This window comes from Ranitomeya imitator, chromosome 1 (assembly GCF_032444005.1).
Source record: "Ranitomeya imitator isolate aRanImi1 chromosome 1, aRanImi1.pri, whole genome shotgun sequence".
Classification (NCBI taxonomy): domain Eukaryota; kingdom Metazoa; phylum Chordata; class Amphibia; order Anura; family Dendrobatidae; genus Ranitomeya; species Ranitomeya imitator.
Genome location: NC_091282.1, coordinates 577,687,605 through 577,703,937, shown reverse-complemented (window position 1 = coordinate 577,703,937; position 16,333 = coordinate 577,687,605). Strand labels below are relative to the sequence as shown.

The window sequence follows — 16,333 nt, the reverse complement described above, 5'->3', positions numbered from 1 at the left end:
GATGAACACATGGTCCATGTAAAAACATAGACTTATGCATAACACCATAGATTATAATAGGTACTGTATGTGTATATGTGAAAAAAATTGATACCACGCATACTGGAAACACGGAGATGTGAAGGAGGCCTTAATGAAATTTCTCATAAGAAAAGAGGAACACAAATTTAAAGTGGATTTGTATCCCAGTTTATATATATGCAGTTGCTAAATATCACTATACTGGTGAACAGAAGTCTTCAAATTACATACATTTAAAGGCTAATATTCACATTTAAGCCATCTGCGAACCAAAGTATAAATGGGAATGAATCTGAAATATAGCTCTTCATTTTTTTTTTACAGACCACTGAAGCAGCTCACACGTTTTAAGTTCCAGTTCACACTGCACTTCAATGCAGTTATTTTAATGAAATTTGGAAACAAATTTAAATAAGGGTTTTGGCTAAAAAAAAATCTATGTTGTAAGGTACAAGTGTCAAACTCAAGGTCTGTGGGCTGAATCCAGATCCCTGTGTCATTCTATGAGACCCACAAAGTTCGGACACACTTTAAGGCCGGTTTCACACGTCAGTGGCTCCGGTACGTGAGGCAGGGCCGGCTCCAGGTTTTTGAGGGCCCCGGGCGAAAGAGTCTCAGTGGGCCCCCCCCCTTTAACACATACCCGATTTATGATGCACAGATATGGCAGAGAAATGTATAGTACAATGCCAGATTTCACTTCTTACATGAGTGACAGCTATTGTAAATTCTGCAGTGTATATATACAGGACAGGAGGAGTGGTACTGTGCAGTGTATATATACAGGAGGAAAGGTGCTGTGCAGTGTATATATACAGGAGAGGTGCTGTGCAATGTATACATACAGGAGGAAAGGTGCTGTGCAGTGTATATATACAGGGGGAAAGGTGCTGTGCAGTGTATATATACAGGAGAGGTGCTGTGCAGTGTCGTGAGCAGGGCGTTGTTGTATCAGAAAATCTTTTCTGTTTTGAGTTTTTCTATGAAACAAAGACTTTTCTACATAAACAACGTTGTTTGGTTTTGCGGCCCTAACAGATCTGTGCTACAAAGTAACATCGCTCGGGCATTAATGAGGGACCTGATGCTGAATCCTTTCCACAAACCCTAATGACCCAATTAGTGCCCCGTCATTAGAAGCTCATTAAACGCCTCCCTGTCCCGAGCAGTCATGTACAGTATGGGGGGATCCTGCAGCCCACCCCCTGACTGCTCCATACCATACACTGCCCTCTGTCGCTCTCACTATTATCCTGTGCATTTCTCCCTCATCGTTACCCCGTGTTACACTTGTCACCCCCCACTACAGAGTAGCAGGGCAGCCAATGTCACCCCTCCCGGACCCTAATGGCAGCAGGAAATGTCTGCTCCTCTATTGGGTTGGAACCTGATTTAATCAAGGAATAATGTGGATTTGTTGCCGGAGGCTGCAGGGGAAGGGTTAAGTGATGCCATGTCCTTGGTGGGACCAGTGGCAGCTGCTGGACCTGGACAGACACAACCAATGTTGCTGTGACTGCACAGTGTGATGTGGAGGAGAGAAGCTGAGACTCCGGAGCAGAAATCACCCACATGCCAGCACTGGGCAGAGTCCCTCCAGTCACCAGCATGGGGCCACGGGCCCCAACCTACAGCCCACATGGCAGCAGCTCCCCTTCCTCCTGGCATCTGGTTAACCCCATTTATGCGGGTCAGATTGTTATATTTAAGGTTTAGCAATAACCTTCATACAGATGGGAAGGGGTTAAGCTTCTTCCTACCCCACTGGTGCAGGTTTGGTGCAGCATGCATGTATTCTGGGGTTCTGGGAGAGCTGGGCGGCTGCAGGCTGCACCCCACCAGCTGCTCCTCCAGACATCACCCACATTTTTAGGCAGCGGAGACAGACAGCAGCAGACTGAGCCACAGGACCAACTGCAATTATTGCTGGATACCTTTGCACTCTGGTAGGACTAGCTCCTCCGGAATCTTCCTGATAAGTTCAGCTCAGCAGCACTGTCTGCAGCCAGCCAGGGGCCAGAGCAGAGAACTGCTCTCTCCGCCCACAAACAGTCACGCTGGCTGCCTTCTCTTAACCCCTATGTGTGCCTGCCTGGCTGCACTGACTGAGTGAGAAGATGCTTGTGTCAGAGCTGGCACATAGGGGTTAAGAGAACGCAGCCAGCAGTGACTTTGTGGGCGGAGAGAGCATGTTATCTCCTGCTCTGCTCTCCCAGCTGCTAGTGGGCCCCCCTTTCTTCCCAAGGCCCCGGCATTTGCCCGCTGTGCCGGGTGCTGACGCCGGCCCTGACGTGAGGTGACAGTTTCCTCACGTACCGGAGCCACTGACACACGTAGACACATTAAAATCAATGCATCTGTTCAGATGTCATTGATTTTTTGCGGACCGTGTCTCCGTGTGCCAAACACAGAGACATGTCAGTGTTCGTGGGAGTGCACGTATTACACGGACCCATTAAAGTCAATGGGTCCGTGTAAAACACATACCGCACACGGACGTTGTCCGTGTGCAGTCCGTGTGCCGTGCAGGAGACAGCACTACATTAAGCGCTGTCCCCCCCACTGGTGCTGAAGCCGCGATTCATATCTTCCCCGCAGCAGCGTTTGCTGTAGAGAAGATATGAATAATTGTGTTTAAAATAAAGATCTATGTGCTCCCCGCCCTCCCACCCCCTGTGCGCTTCCCCGCTGTTCTGAAAATACTCACCCGGCTCCCTCGCTGGGTGGCGCTGCTTCCTGTCCTGGCCGCATCTTCTACTGTATCAGCGGTCACGTGGTGCCGCCGATTACAGTCATAAATATGCGGCTCCACCTCCCATTGGGGTGGAGCTGCATATTCATTACTGTAAATGAGCGGCCCCACGTGACCGCATACAAGAGAAGATGCGGCCAGAACTGGAAGCAGCGCCGGCGAGGGAGCGAGCCGGGTGAGTATTTTCAGAACAGCTGGGGGGGGCGCACAGGGTGTGGGAGGGCGGGGGCACATAGATCTTTATTTTAAACACAATTATTCATATCTTCTCTACAGCAAACGCTGCTGCAGGGAAGATATGAATGGGGCTTCAGCACCAGATGCTGGTACGTGTGGTACCCAGCACGGTGCGTGAGGTACCCAGTGGGCACACGGGCGGCACACGTGTGCCGCACGTGTGCCACACTGATGTGCCACAGAAACGTAGGGGCACACGGACACGGATAATTCCGGTACCGATTTTTTCCGGTACCGGAATTATCTGGACTTGTGAGACTGCTCTAACACTGCTCCAACTGGCTCTCCGAAAGGAGAAAGTGGAGAGACTTTCGGAGCAGTGTTGAGGTGTGCTCTGCAGCTCAAAATCTAACATGTCACCCAGCCACTGTGCTAGTGCCACATCTACTAAGTACTGGCTGCCTCTATATCAGCACAACCAGTGTTTAGCAGAGGAGGTGGAGCCGATTCAGCGATCTGATATGATACAGCAAAAGGAACAGGTGCCATCTTTGTGGGGAGACGCTTTCCACAGCACTAAACTCCTACACAAGGGTTGGGCACGAGGTGGATTGTGACAGAGGAATAGCCGGGGATGACAATTATGCGGTGCGATCTACCCAAGCGCATAGGCTTATTTTATACATATGGTCTCATGCATCTCAGCTCCCAAATATACTACCCCACCGATATTAACCCTTGAACATAAGGTGCCACAAATGAACCCATAGGGAACACTCATATAATGTGAATGAGTAAATTTGTATCCCATAGACATATGGATGGGTAAGGCTGGTTTCATACTTGCGTTTTGATCTGCAGCGTTTGTACCGCATAAAAACGCATGCGTTTTTCCCCTATGTTTAACATTAACCCCTTCATGACCCAGCCTATTTTGACCTTAAAGACCTTGCCGTTTTTTGCAATTCTGACCAGTGTCCCTTTATGAGGTAATAACTCAGGAACGCTTCAACATATCCTAGCGGTTCTGAGATTGTTTTTTCGTGACATATTGGGCTTCATGTTAGTGGTAAATTTAGGTCAATAAATTCTGCGTTTATTTGTGATAAAAACAGAAATTTGGCGAAAATTTTGAAAATTTCGCAATTTTCACATTTTGAATTTTTATTCTGTTAAACTAGAGAGTTATGTGACACAAAATAGTTAATAAATAACATTTCCCACATGTATACTTTACATCAGCACAATTTTGGAAACAAAGTTTTTTTTTGCTAGGAAGTTATAAGGGTTAAAAATTGACCAGCGATTTCTCATTTTTACAACGAAATTTAAAAAACCATTTTTTTAGGGACCACCTCACATTTGAAGTCAGTTTGAGGGGTCTATATGGCTGAAAATACCCAAAAGTGACACCATTCTAAAAACTGAACCCCTCAAGTTACTCAAAACCACATTCAAAAAGTTTATTAACCCTTCAGGTGGTTCACAGCAGCAGAAGCAACATGGAAGGAAAAAATGAACATTTAACTTTTTAGTCACAAAAATTATGTTTTAGCTACAATTTTTTTATTTTCCCAATGATAAAAGGAGAAAATGAACCACGAAAGTTGTTTTCCAATTTGTCCTGAGTACGCTGATACCTCATATGTGGGGGTAAACCACTGTTTGGGCACACGGCAGGGCTTGGAAGGGAAGGAGCGCCATTTGACTTTTTGAATAAAAAATTGGCTCCACTCTTTAGCGGACACCATGTCACGTTTGGAGAGCACCCGTGTGCCTAAAAATTGGAGCTCCCCCACAAGTGACCCCATTTTGGAAACTAGACGCCCCAAGGAACTTATCTAGATGCCTAGTGAGCACTTTAAACCCTCAGGTGCTTCACAAATTGATCTGTAAATATGAAAAAGTACTTTTTTTCACACAAAAAATTCTTTTCGCCTCAATTTTTTCATTTTTACATGGGCAATAGGATAAAATGGATCATAAAATTTGTTGGGCAATTTCTCCCGAGTACGCCGATACCTCATATGTGGGGGTAAACCACTGTTTGGGCACACGGCAGGGCTCGGAAGGGAAGGCGTGCCATTTGACTTTTTGAATGGAAAATTAGCTCCAATTGTTAGCGGACACCATGTCGCGTTTGGAGAGCCCCTGTGTGCCTAAACATTGGAGATCCCCCACAAGTGACCCCATTTTGGAAACTAGACCCCCCAAGGAACTTATCTAGATGCATATTGAGCACTTTAAACCCCCAGGTGCTTCACAGAAGTTTATAACGCAGAGCCATGAAAATAAAAAAATAATTTTTCTTTCCTCAAAAATGATTTTTTAGCTTGGAATTTCCTATTTTGCCAAGGGTAATAGGAGAAATTGGACCTCAAATGTTGTTGTCCAGTTTGTCCTGAGTACGCTGATACCCCATATGTGGGGGTAAACCACTGTTTAGGCGCACGGCAGGGCTCGGAAGGGAAGGCACGCCATTTGGCTTTTTAAATGGAAAATTAGCTCCAATCATTAGCGGACACCATGCCACGTTTGGAGAGCCCCTGTGTGCCTAAACATTGGAGATCCCCCAGAAATGACCCCATTTTGGAAACTAGACCCCCAAAGGAACTAATCTAGATGAGTGGTGAGGACTTTGAACCCCCAAGTGCTTCACAGAAGTTTATAACGCAGAGCCATGAAAATAAAAAAAAAAAAATATTTTCTCAAAAATGATCTTTTAGCCTGCAATTTTTTATTTTCCCAAGGGTACCAGGAGAAATTTGACCCCAAAAGTTGTTGTCCAGTTTCTCCTGAGTACGCTGATACCCCATATGTGGGGGTAAACCACTGTTTGGGCACATGCCGGGGCTCGGAAGTGAAGTAGTGACGTTTTGAAATGCAGACTTTGATGGAATGCTCTGTGGGCGTCACGTTGCGTTTGCAGAGCCCCTGATGTGGCTTAACAGTAAAAAACCCCCCACAAGTGACCCCATTTTGGAAACTAGACCCCGAAAGGAACTTATCTAGATGTGTGGTGAGCACTTTGAACCCCCAAGTGCTTCACAGAAGTTTATAATGCAGAGCCGTGAAAATAATAAATACGTTTTCTTTCCTCAAAAATAATTATTTAGCCCAGAATTTTTTAATTTTCCCAAGGGTAACAGAAGAAATTTGACCCCAATATTTGTTGTCCAGTTTCTCCTGAGTACGGTGATACCCCATATGTGGAGGTAAACTACTGTTTGGGCACATGCTGGGGCTCGGAATTGAAGTAGTGACGTTTTGAAATGCAGACTTTGATGGAATGCTCTGCGGGCGTCACGTTGCGTTTGCAGAGCCCCTGATGTGGCTAAACAGTAGAAACCCCCCACAAGTGACCCCATTTTGGAAACTAGACCCCGAAAGGAACTTATCTAGATGTGTGGTGAGCACTTTGAACCCCCAAGTGCTTCACAGAAGTTTATAATGCAGAGCCGTGAAAATAATAAATACGTTTTCTTTCCTCAAAAATAATTATTTAGCCCAGAATTTTTTAATTTTCCCAAGGGTAACAGAAGAAATTTGACCCCAATATTTGTTGTCCAGTTTCTCCTGAGTACGGTGATACCCCATATGTGGGGGTAAACTACTGTTTGGGCACATGCCGGGGCTCGGAATTGAAGTAGTGACGTTTTGAAATGCAGACTTTGATGGAATGCTCTGCGGGCGTCACGTTGCGTTTGCAGAGCCCCTGATGTGGCTAAACAGTAGAAACCTCCCACAAGTGACCCCATTTTAGAAACTAGACCCCGAAAGGAACTTATCTAGATGTGTGGTGAGCACTTTGAACCCCCAAGTGCTTCATAGAAGTTTATAATGCAGAACCGTGAAAATAATAAATACGTTTTCTTTCCTCAAAAATAATTATTTAGCCCAGAATTTTTTATTTTCCCAAGGGTTACAGGAGAAATTGGATCCCAAAAGTTGTTGTCCAGTTTCTCCTGAGTACGCTGATACCCCATGTGTGGAGGTAAACCACTGTTTGGGCACACGTCGGGGCTCAGAAGGGAAGTAGTGACTTTTGAAATGCAGAATTTGATGGAATGGTCTGCGGGCGTCACGTTGCGTTTGCAGAGCCCCTGGTGTTCCTAAACAGTAGAAACCCCCCACAAGTGACCCCATTTTAGAAACTAGACCCCCCCAAGGAACTTATCTAGATATGTGGTGAGCACTTTGAACCCCCAAGTGCTTCACAGACGTTTACAACGCAGAGCCGTGAAAATAAAAAATCATTTTTCTTTCCTCAAAAATGATGTTTTAGAAAGCATTTTTTTATTTTCACAAGGGTAACAGGATAAATTGGACCCCAGTAATTGTTGCGCAGTTTATCCTGAGTATGCTGGTACCCCATATGTGGGGGTAAACCACTGTTTGGGCACACGTCGGGGCTCGGAATTGAGGGAGCACCATTTGACTTTTTGAATACGAGATTGGCTGGAATCAATGGTGGCGCCATGTTGCGTTTGGAGACCCCTGATGTGCCTAAACAGTGGAAACCCCTCAATTCTACCTCCAGCACTAACCCACCACACCCCTAACCCTAATCCCAACTGTAGCCATAACCCTAATCACAACCCTAACCCTAAGGCTATGTGCCCACGTTGCGGATTCGTGTGAGATTTTTCAGCATCATTTTTGAAAAATCCGCCGGTAAAAGGCACTGCGTTTTACCGGCGGATTTTCCGCGATTTCCAGTGTTTTTTGTGCGGATTTCACCTGCGGATTCCTATTGAGGAACAGGTGTAAAACGCTGCGAAATCCGCACAAAGAATTGACATGCTGCGGAAAATACAACGCAGCGTTTCAGCGCGGTATTTTCCGCACCATGGGCACAGCGGATTTGGTTTTCCATATGTTTACATGGTACTGTAAACCTGATGGAACACTGCTGCGAATCCGCAGCGGCCAATCCACAGTGTGGGCACATAGCCTAATTCTAAAGGTATGTGCACACGCTGCGGAAAACACTGCGGATCCGCAGCAGTTTCCCATGAGTTTACAGTTCAATGCAAACCCATGGGAAACAAAAATCGCTGTACACATGCTGCGGAAAAACTGCACGGAAACGCAGCGGTTTACATTCCGCAGCATGTCACTTCTTTGTGCGGATTCCGCAGCGGTTTTACAACTGCTCCAATAGAAAATCACAGTTGTAAAACCGCAGTGAAATGCGCAGAAAAAACACGGTAAATCCGCCATAAATCCGCAGCGGTTTAGCACTGCGGATTTATCAAATCCGCAGCGGAAAAATCCGCAGAGGGATATATCATCAACCCTACGGATGTTTAGCGACCGTGGAGGTGCCACCCCCTGGGCTGACTCAACCCCCGTGGTGACCTATATCAGAGTACGGCAAAACACATCCGGTTAATTTCAATCACCTCAGCTGGCGTCTTTCACCTGCGTGGCTGACTCGCGCGGAGGAAAATCATTTGCCACAGTTCAAGACACAGAGAAACACGGCACTTTAATAAACTATTACGAGACGCTCTGTTTGACTGCGGGAAACCCTTCGCAATGGAGCGGTGAGTAGAAGACATTTGTCGGCCACGTAGAGACACATGAATGTACCTTGTAGTGGAGTTGTACACTTGCTGGCAAGGTGACCGGTTTTATTGCTTGTGTCTCCCCCGCAGGCACCCACGGACACCACTTACATGCCCCGTGTGCCACAGGGTAACCAAATATATATCCACACATCTGAGAAGGGTATGCCTGAGGTCACACGGTGATTCGGAGATAAAAACCGCCATAGCCTCCGCAAAGTATCAACTTCGCTGTATCGCCAACAAGGGGACAACAATCCAATTCAGTGAGCTCAAGCCCCTCCAATCCTTGGAGGAGACTGTAGCCTTCTTAGAAGGTCGCGGCTTTTTGATAGCAAACAAGCCTAGGTTTGAGTCACAAATCACACCACTGACCTGTGAAGGGCCCGCTCAGGTACCAACTGACAATCCGGAGCTCCGCCCAGGCTCCATGCCAGAGCTAGATTCAGATGTGATGGATGTGCCTTTCCTTTTACGGCCGGGAGACAGTCTGGAGGGAGACCCGTGCCCCCCGCCAGAGCTAGATTCAGATGAGATGGATGTGCCTTTCCTTTTACGGCCAGTAGACAGTCGGGAGGGAGACCCATGCCCCACGCCAAAGCTAGATTCGGATGAGATGGATGTGCCTTTCCTTTTACGGCCGGTAGACAGTCGGGAGGGAGACCCGTGCCCTGAGCCTGACCACACAGGGAGCATTTCTGACCGCATAGGCAATGAGGAGGTCATGGATGGCAGCAATTTAAGTATCCAGAAAAGGGAATGGAAAGACAAAAACCGCACGGCTACCAAGGCCGCCGGATTGTACAAGCGTCACTCATTGAATCACCCCATGTTAAAGGGGTTCCACTCGTACCTAACAGTTACCCATGGGGTCCCAAACTGTCAACAGGAGGTATCAAACGTAGCACGGTTTCTATTTTTTGTGAACCCAAAATCTGTAACTCTGGAGTACCTCGTAAAACCAAACCAGGTTAATAATTTTTTTCAACAACTTGGAAAACTCCATCTATCGAGCCAGACCTCCCTCAAAATGTTGAAGCATATACGGAGATTTACCATGTATCAGATGAGGGCTACCAAACTGAGACTAGAGAATCCTCAACTTTATAAGGCATGCGAAGTGTTCATGAATTTTACAACAGACCTTCAGAAATCATTGTACAAGGGAGCCTGCCGAGAGTCTGTAAGTAAAAGGTACACCGTTCAAAAGAGCCAATATTCAGCGCATTGTTACCAAACCTTGGATGTTGGTTAATTGCCTTTATTTTTCCCCACAGGTACGATCTATTGATGAAGCCATCAAAGTCACCCAAGGACTGCCAGATTATACTGGAGGAGGCAAGGCCAACATTTCTAGCTAGCATCGAGGCTGTGACAGATGGCGGATCAGAAGTAGATCGCCGGGAAGTGGTACTGTACCTCGAGGCCCTTCTGATTCTAAAACATCTCCAAAGACCAGGTGTTGTTCGTAACATGACGGTAAGTCGTCGGGCCCTGTGGGTCAGCGGTATTTGCTGAACCGGTTCAATATTTTTCCACCTTTTTTTTTCACATCGTAGGTTTCAGAGTGGAATGAGAGGATCCATCACACGTACCAAGGAAGACGCAAGACAATTGTGGGTGTGAAGACTCACAAGTGCTCCACCTCTCAGGTAGCAACTTTTGTACTTTCAGAGGAAGAGGAATCGGTAAGCTTTTCTCAAAGCCAGGGAACCCAGGCAACCCCACTCATTGTGGGGAGCAAAACACTCTCTTGTCCCCATGTAAAACCTTTTGGAGGGGTGCCCCCAGACTGGAGAGTAACATATATATATTTTTTTTCTTTTTCAGTGGTTCAATGCGTATGCGGAATATGTCAGACCGGTCTTTACCTTTGGCCGAAAGATTATCACAAACTTTTTCGTGACGTGTACCGGGAAGGTCATAAAAAATCCATCCATGAGACTCAGACGATACCATTCAAGGTAAGGTAGCCACAAGTCAAGTGACCCACAGCCATAAGTAGCAACCGGTACTAACAATGTGCTTTCCTCCGTAGCTACAACCTCCCAAACATCACCAGCCACCTTGTACGGCGGATTTGCGAGACATGGACTTTGTCACAATACACAGATTGCGAAAAGCGCTTGTTTGCACGCTACTTGGCACATACAAACGATGTGGCCGAGAGAGTTTACCGGGAGAAGACCCTGACCGATATGTGCCGTGCCCAAGAGCTAGTGTTCAACGCAGGAAATCATGAGGACGCAAAAATTATGTCGCCAGTAATGGCATCAACCAGTGAATTGGATAACGAGGTGGTAGACCTCACGGAAAGTGATACCGAGTCATCCGATTCTACTGAGGAGTATAGTCTCAAGAATATTCGGCTCATCCCAATCAGGAGAACAAAGCCCTTGTGAATATGTCAATTTTTATCTGACATTAATAAAATTATTCAAATGTACATTCATCTTTGCCTCTTTGACTTGCCTCACTTTTCTCCCACTTTGGGGACCCTTTCGGGGTACTCTGCAACATATTGAAGCCCCTCTTGGGTGGGGGGTAAGGGGAAATGTGATTTTTTTTTTTCTCAGAAAATTGCCCAAAATTTTCCAAGTGTCAAGGACTCTTCCAGAAAAGCTTCCCCAGGCTTCTGGAAGTGTCCTCGGTACACCTCCAGCAGTTTCCCCCTGCCTGGAAGTCTGACACATGTCTGAAATTTTCAAAGTGTGAAAGTATGGTTTTTCACCCAAAATTCAACTTTCCGCCCATGAACCACAGACTTCACCCACACTTAGGTCACTGTCTTGGGGTACACCTCCAGTGCTATGTCACGGTCATCACTGTTGTCACAAAAAATTGACTTTTGTTTAGGCCAAGCAATTTGAGGACGGCACGGCAGCCAGCAGCCCGTACGGTACAGGGGTTGATCAGACCCCCGTACGTCCGGTTGTGGTCTCCGTGCCCCGAAGGGGTTCCCGCTTCTCGCCTGCACCAGGCACGGCAGCCAGCAGACCGTACGGTCCAGGGGTGGGTCAGACTCCCGGACGTACGGTTGTGGTCTCCGTGCCCCGAAGGGGTTCCCACTTCTCGCCTGCACCAGGCACGGCAGCCAGCAGACCGTACGGTCCAGGGGTGGATCAGACCCCCGTACGTCCGGTTGTGGTCTCCATGCCCCGAAGGGGTTCCCGCTTCTCGCCTGCACCAGGAACGGCAGCCAGCAGACCGTACGGTCCAGGGGTGGGTCAGACCCCCGTACGTCCGGTTGTGGTCTCCGTGCCCCGAAGGGGTTCTCGCTTCTCGCCTGCGGCAGGCACAGCAGCCAGCAGACCGTACGGTCCAGGGGTGGGTCAGACCCCCGTACGTCCGGTTGTAGTCTCCGTGCCCCGAAGGGGTTCTCGCTTCTCGCCTGCGGCAGGCACAGCAGCCCGTACGGTCCAGGGGTTGATCAGGCCCCTGTACGTCTGCCCGTGGTCTCCGTGAGTCTTTCGCCCCTATACCCAGGGACCACACCTATGGCCATTTAGCTCAGTTGGTTAGAGCGTGGTGCTAATAACACCAAGGTCGTGGGTTCGATCCCCGTACGGGCCAAGCACATCTACAAACGCCCCTATACCCAGATGACCAATTTGCACATCAGGGTCGCTGCGGACCTCCACCAGAGTTTCCTCTGGCTTCGTCCTGCCCAGGCATAGCTCACCATCTTTCGGGTCCTATCGCGCACTCATGCTCCACCTCCCCGACAGAGGCGGGCCGATGGTGCACCCGCCGTGTCAACCCCCCGGAGCGGGCGGCGGGATCCCACCTCGGCCGGAGCGCCCCGGCCTTCACCTTCATTGCGCCACAGGGTTTCACGTCGCAACGGGGGGAGTGACGATGGTAAACCCCATCAGGTGGGCCCAGGGCAGGTGAGTCTGGCCTTGGGGGGACGTAAGGGATAAAGGAGAAGAGACCATCAGGGCACGGAGCCTCAGGCCTCCCTCGTTGTCACCCTTGCGAGGGGACCCCAGCTGCGCCATGGAGGCGATAGATGGAGGGGCAACCCTCAGACAGGCATAGCCCCGGGAGCACCCCGGGGCCGCAAGGTGCGTTCGAAGTGTCGATGATCAATGTGTCCTGCAATTCACACTTAATTCTCGCAGCTAGCTGCGTTCTTCGACGCGCGCGCCGAGTGATCCACCGTTAAGAGTCGCGCTTTCTGGTTTGGGGACACTCGGAGGCGCCCCCCTTTTCACTCTCGTGTCAGCCGGCCGCAAAAGACTGGGATGCTTTGGAGGGTTGTTTTCAAATCTCGGCCCTGTTGCCCGGGCGCTCGGCCTCCCCGTCCCTCCCTCCAGCGGGGAGGAGAACAAAGGAGGGCTCGAGGATTCTCAACCTACCGCCCAGACCCACATACCCCGGGGAGGGGTGTGTGAGCGCACAGGAGAATGGTACCCGGGACGGCCTTTCGCGTACGCGGGGGGCTTCTTATTTTTCCTCGGCAGGCAGCGGCAGGGCAACAATCGTCGGCGCGAGGCCGGGCGTCTTTTTCCTGGGCGACGGAGCGAGAGGGGCTCCCCGCACCCTCCCGACGTCGCCCGCCCGCTGTCCTCACGTGCCCTCACCGTCCCCACCCTGCGGAGCGCCCTGGCGAAGCAGAAAGAGACCTACCACCGCCCCCATCACGTTCGGTACCCTTCGGGGATTTGGCGGGCGGCTGGCCTCCTGATCTGCACCTCATCGGTATTTTTCACTCGCCCATTAAAGATCCTTCCACAGGTTCATCTAGGGAAACCTTGTTACGACTTTTACTGTCTCTAGATAGTCAAGTTCGATCGTCTTCTCGGCTCTCCACCATGGGTCTTGGCCGAACCCGGCGGGGCCGATCCAAGGACCTCACTAAACCATCCAATCGGTAGTAGCGACGGGCAGTGTGTACAAAGGCCAGGGACTTAATCAATCGAGGGAGAGAAGCCAGATAGGAAGCCCCGCAGCGGGAAGGGCACCCGGAGGAAGGGAAATCCTCCTCGTCGTCCGTGCCAGCAGGCGGGCATCCCGGGGCGTCACCTTGCGGAGGAAAAAAAGGAGCCTGAACGGCGAGTGCAGTGCCACTGGGGAGATCGTGCACGCTGTACGGTGCGAGGCGGCCGATGCGGAGGGTGTCTGGAAAAAAAACCCACCTTGCACGGAGAGGGCGAGGTGACTGGCCTCCGGAGGACGCCACGGCTCCCCTGCCTCGTGACCCACCGCTCCCGGGGCGACACACAGAGTCGCTGCTGGGGAGAGGGGCCAGGGCGGTGGGGGGCCTATGCGGCGCCACCATCTGGCTTAGACCCGGCCTCCCGATCGGAGGGCATCCGTTGTAAAAACCACCCCTTGCGCGGGGAGGGCCGTAGGTGACTGGCCTTCGGAGGACGCCACGGCCGCCCTGCCTCGTGACCCACCGCTCCCGGGGCGACACACAGAGTCGCTGCTGGGGAGAGGGGCCAGGGCGGTGGGGGGCCTATGCGGGGCCTCCGTCTGGCTTAGACCTGCCTCCGCCGAGGGGGGTCCTCGACCCACCGGCGGACGGGCGCGAGGAGTGGGAGAGGGGGGCTGGCCGTCGGGGTCCACCGCGGCTCAGGCGCAGAGCCCGCCAGCGACACGGAGGTCGCGCGGGGGGCGCAGTTGGCCTGGCCGTGTCGGCGTCGCCCTCCGGCGTAGTCCCTCGTCCCGGGCCCTTGCCCGTAACCTCAAAGGAAGCCAACCGAGCGGCGTCTCCCCCCAAAGCCATGCCTCCGCTGTTGAGAACAGAAGAAGCCCGGGGAGTCACCTTGCGGAGAAAAAAATAAAAAAAAAAAGGAGCCTGAACGGCGAGTGCAGTGCCGCTGGGGAGATCGTGCACGCTGTACGGTGCGAGGCGGCCGATGCGGAGGGTGTCTGGAAAAAAACCCACCTTGCACGGAGAGGGCGAGGTGACTGGCCTCCGGAGGACACCACGGCTCCCCTGCCTCGTGACCCACCGCTCCCGGGGCGACACACAGAGTCGCTGCTGGGGAGAGGGGCCAGGGCGGTGGGGGGCCTATGCGGCGCCACCATCTGGCTTAGACCCGGCCTCCCGATCGGAGGGCATCTGTTGTAAAAACCACCCCTTGCACGGGGAGGGCCGTAGGTGACTGGCCTTCGGAGGACGCCACGGCCACCCTGCCTCGTGACCCACCGCTCCCGGGGCGACACACAGAGTCGCTGCTGGGGAGAGGGGCCAGGGCGGTGGGGGGCCTATGCGGGGCCTCCGTCTGGCTTAGACCTGCCTCCGCCGCGGGGGGTCCTCGACCCACCGGCGGACGGGCGCGAGGAGTGGGAGAGGGGGGCTGGCCGTCGGGGTCCACCGCGGCTCAGGCGCAGAGCCCGCCAGCGACGCGGAGGTCGCACGGGGGGCGCAGTTGGCCTGGCCGTGTCGGCGTCGCCCTATGGCGTAGTCCCTCGTCCCGGGCTCTTGCCCGTAACCTCAAAGGAGCCCCAACCGAGCGGCGTCTCCCCCCCAAAGCCGTGCCTCCGCTGTTGAAAACAGAAGAAGCCCGGGGCGGCAGTTCGCCGGGTACTCCCCTTCGCCAAAACTCTTTTTGCCCCACTCGTCTCTCCCTTTTCCATCCTCCCTTCTCGCTCTGGGGCGTCCGCTTGGTCTCTCTCTCTCTCTCTCCCTCTCGCGCTCCCTTCCGAGCCGCCTCGGAGGACGTCGGACGAGCGGGGAAGGCGACGGCGTTCGGCCGGGCACACCACGCGGTGAGAACCCACTCCGCCTGCCTCCCCACGCGTCTGTCGTCCCCCCACTATCGTAGGGGCTCGGGAAAAGACTGGAGAACGCGGAGCTCGGCGGTGGCGTGGAAGCGCCACCCACCGCCGCCGCTCTCGCCGATGCCCACCGCGGAGGCCGCCCATCGGACGCTGGGTGGGGGTCGGCACGGGCCTCCGCGGGCGAGCTGCGCATCTGGAAGTCAAAGGGCCGCCCTCGGAGAAGATCGTTGTGCTACCCCGCGCGGGGAGCGATTCGGACGACGGGCCCCCACGCCGAGGTGGGTGGGCGCCCCGCCATTCACCCGCGCGGGTCGTCAGACCCCTGCCGTACCACAGTTCGGGTCAAACTCCCCCTCTGCACGGCAGCCACCGTCCTGCGAACGGGAGGCGACTGCCGGCGTGCACGCCCAAGGATGCGTGCCTGAATCCCGGGGGGTAAAAGAGGAAGGAGACCGCCCGCCTTAGACCGACGCGGGCTCCAAAGCCCGGGCCGAGCGAGCGGCACCACCTCCCCACCCGGGAGCGCTGAGCCAAATCGATCGGAGGAAGAGCCGGTGGGGGGCATGGGTGAGAAACCCCACCCGCTGCCATCCTTCCCCTCGGGGAGACGGGGAAGAAACATGCCCGATAGTCCTGGAGGTACCTCTCCGACACGCTACGGGCGCCCTCGAGACGGAATCCGGGTCACAGTGCGATTCTCTCATAGGTCTCCCCGGTGGCGTGGAAGCGGGAGACATCCGACGCAGAGAAACGCCAAGCCTGCTCTGAGGGGACCGAGTCAGGGGGTGCAATCCGCCCTCCTGGAGCCCTCCTCGGGACGAAGACTCCAGATCTGCCTCCCTTCTGACATCCGTCACCCTCGGAGAACCAGAACACGCTTGGGGAGGGTCCGTTCAGGCTCAGGCGACCCGGGAAACGCGTCTCTGACTTGGGGCAGACGACCGGCAAGAGTCCCCCTGGAGCCGCGGAAGCCTGGTGTCGACGCGAGGGCGGACTTCCATGCAAACAGGGGGGTACTCGCCAAACCGCCTACCCGACTTGAGGAACCACGAAAACATCGGAAATCAGTCGGGCCCGA

General features: G+C 52.5%; 1 non-coding gene across 1 annotated transcript; it reads right to left on the bottom strand.

Moving 5' to 3' along the window:
* Window positions 1-12,541: 12,541 nt before the first annotated feature.
* LOC138660012 (5.8S ribosomal RNA) lies at window positions 12,542-12,693 on the bottom strand. Its single transcript, XR_011317517.1, has one exon. It is a non-coding gene; the product is annotated as a 5.8S ribosomal RNA (ribosomal RNA).
* Between the last annotated feature and the right edge of the window lie 3,640 nt (window positions 12,694-16,333).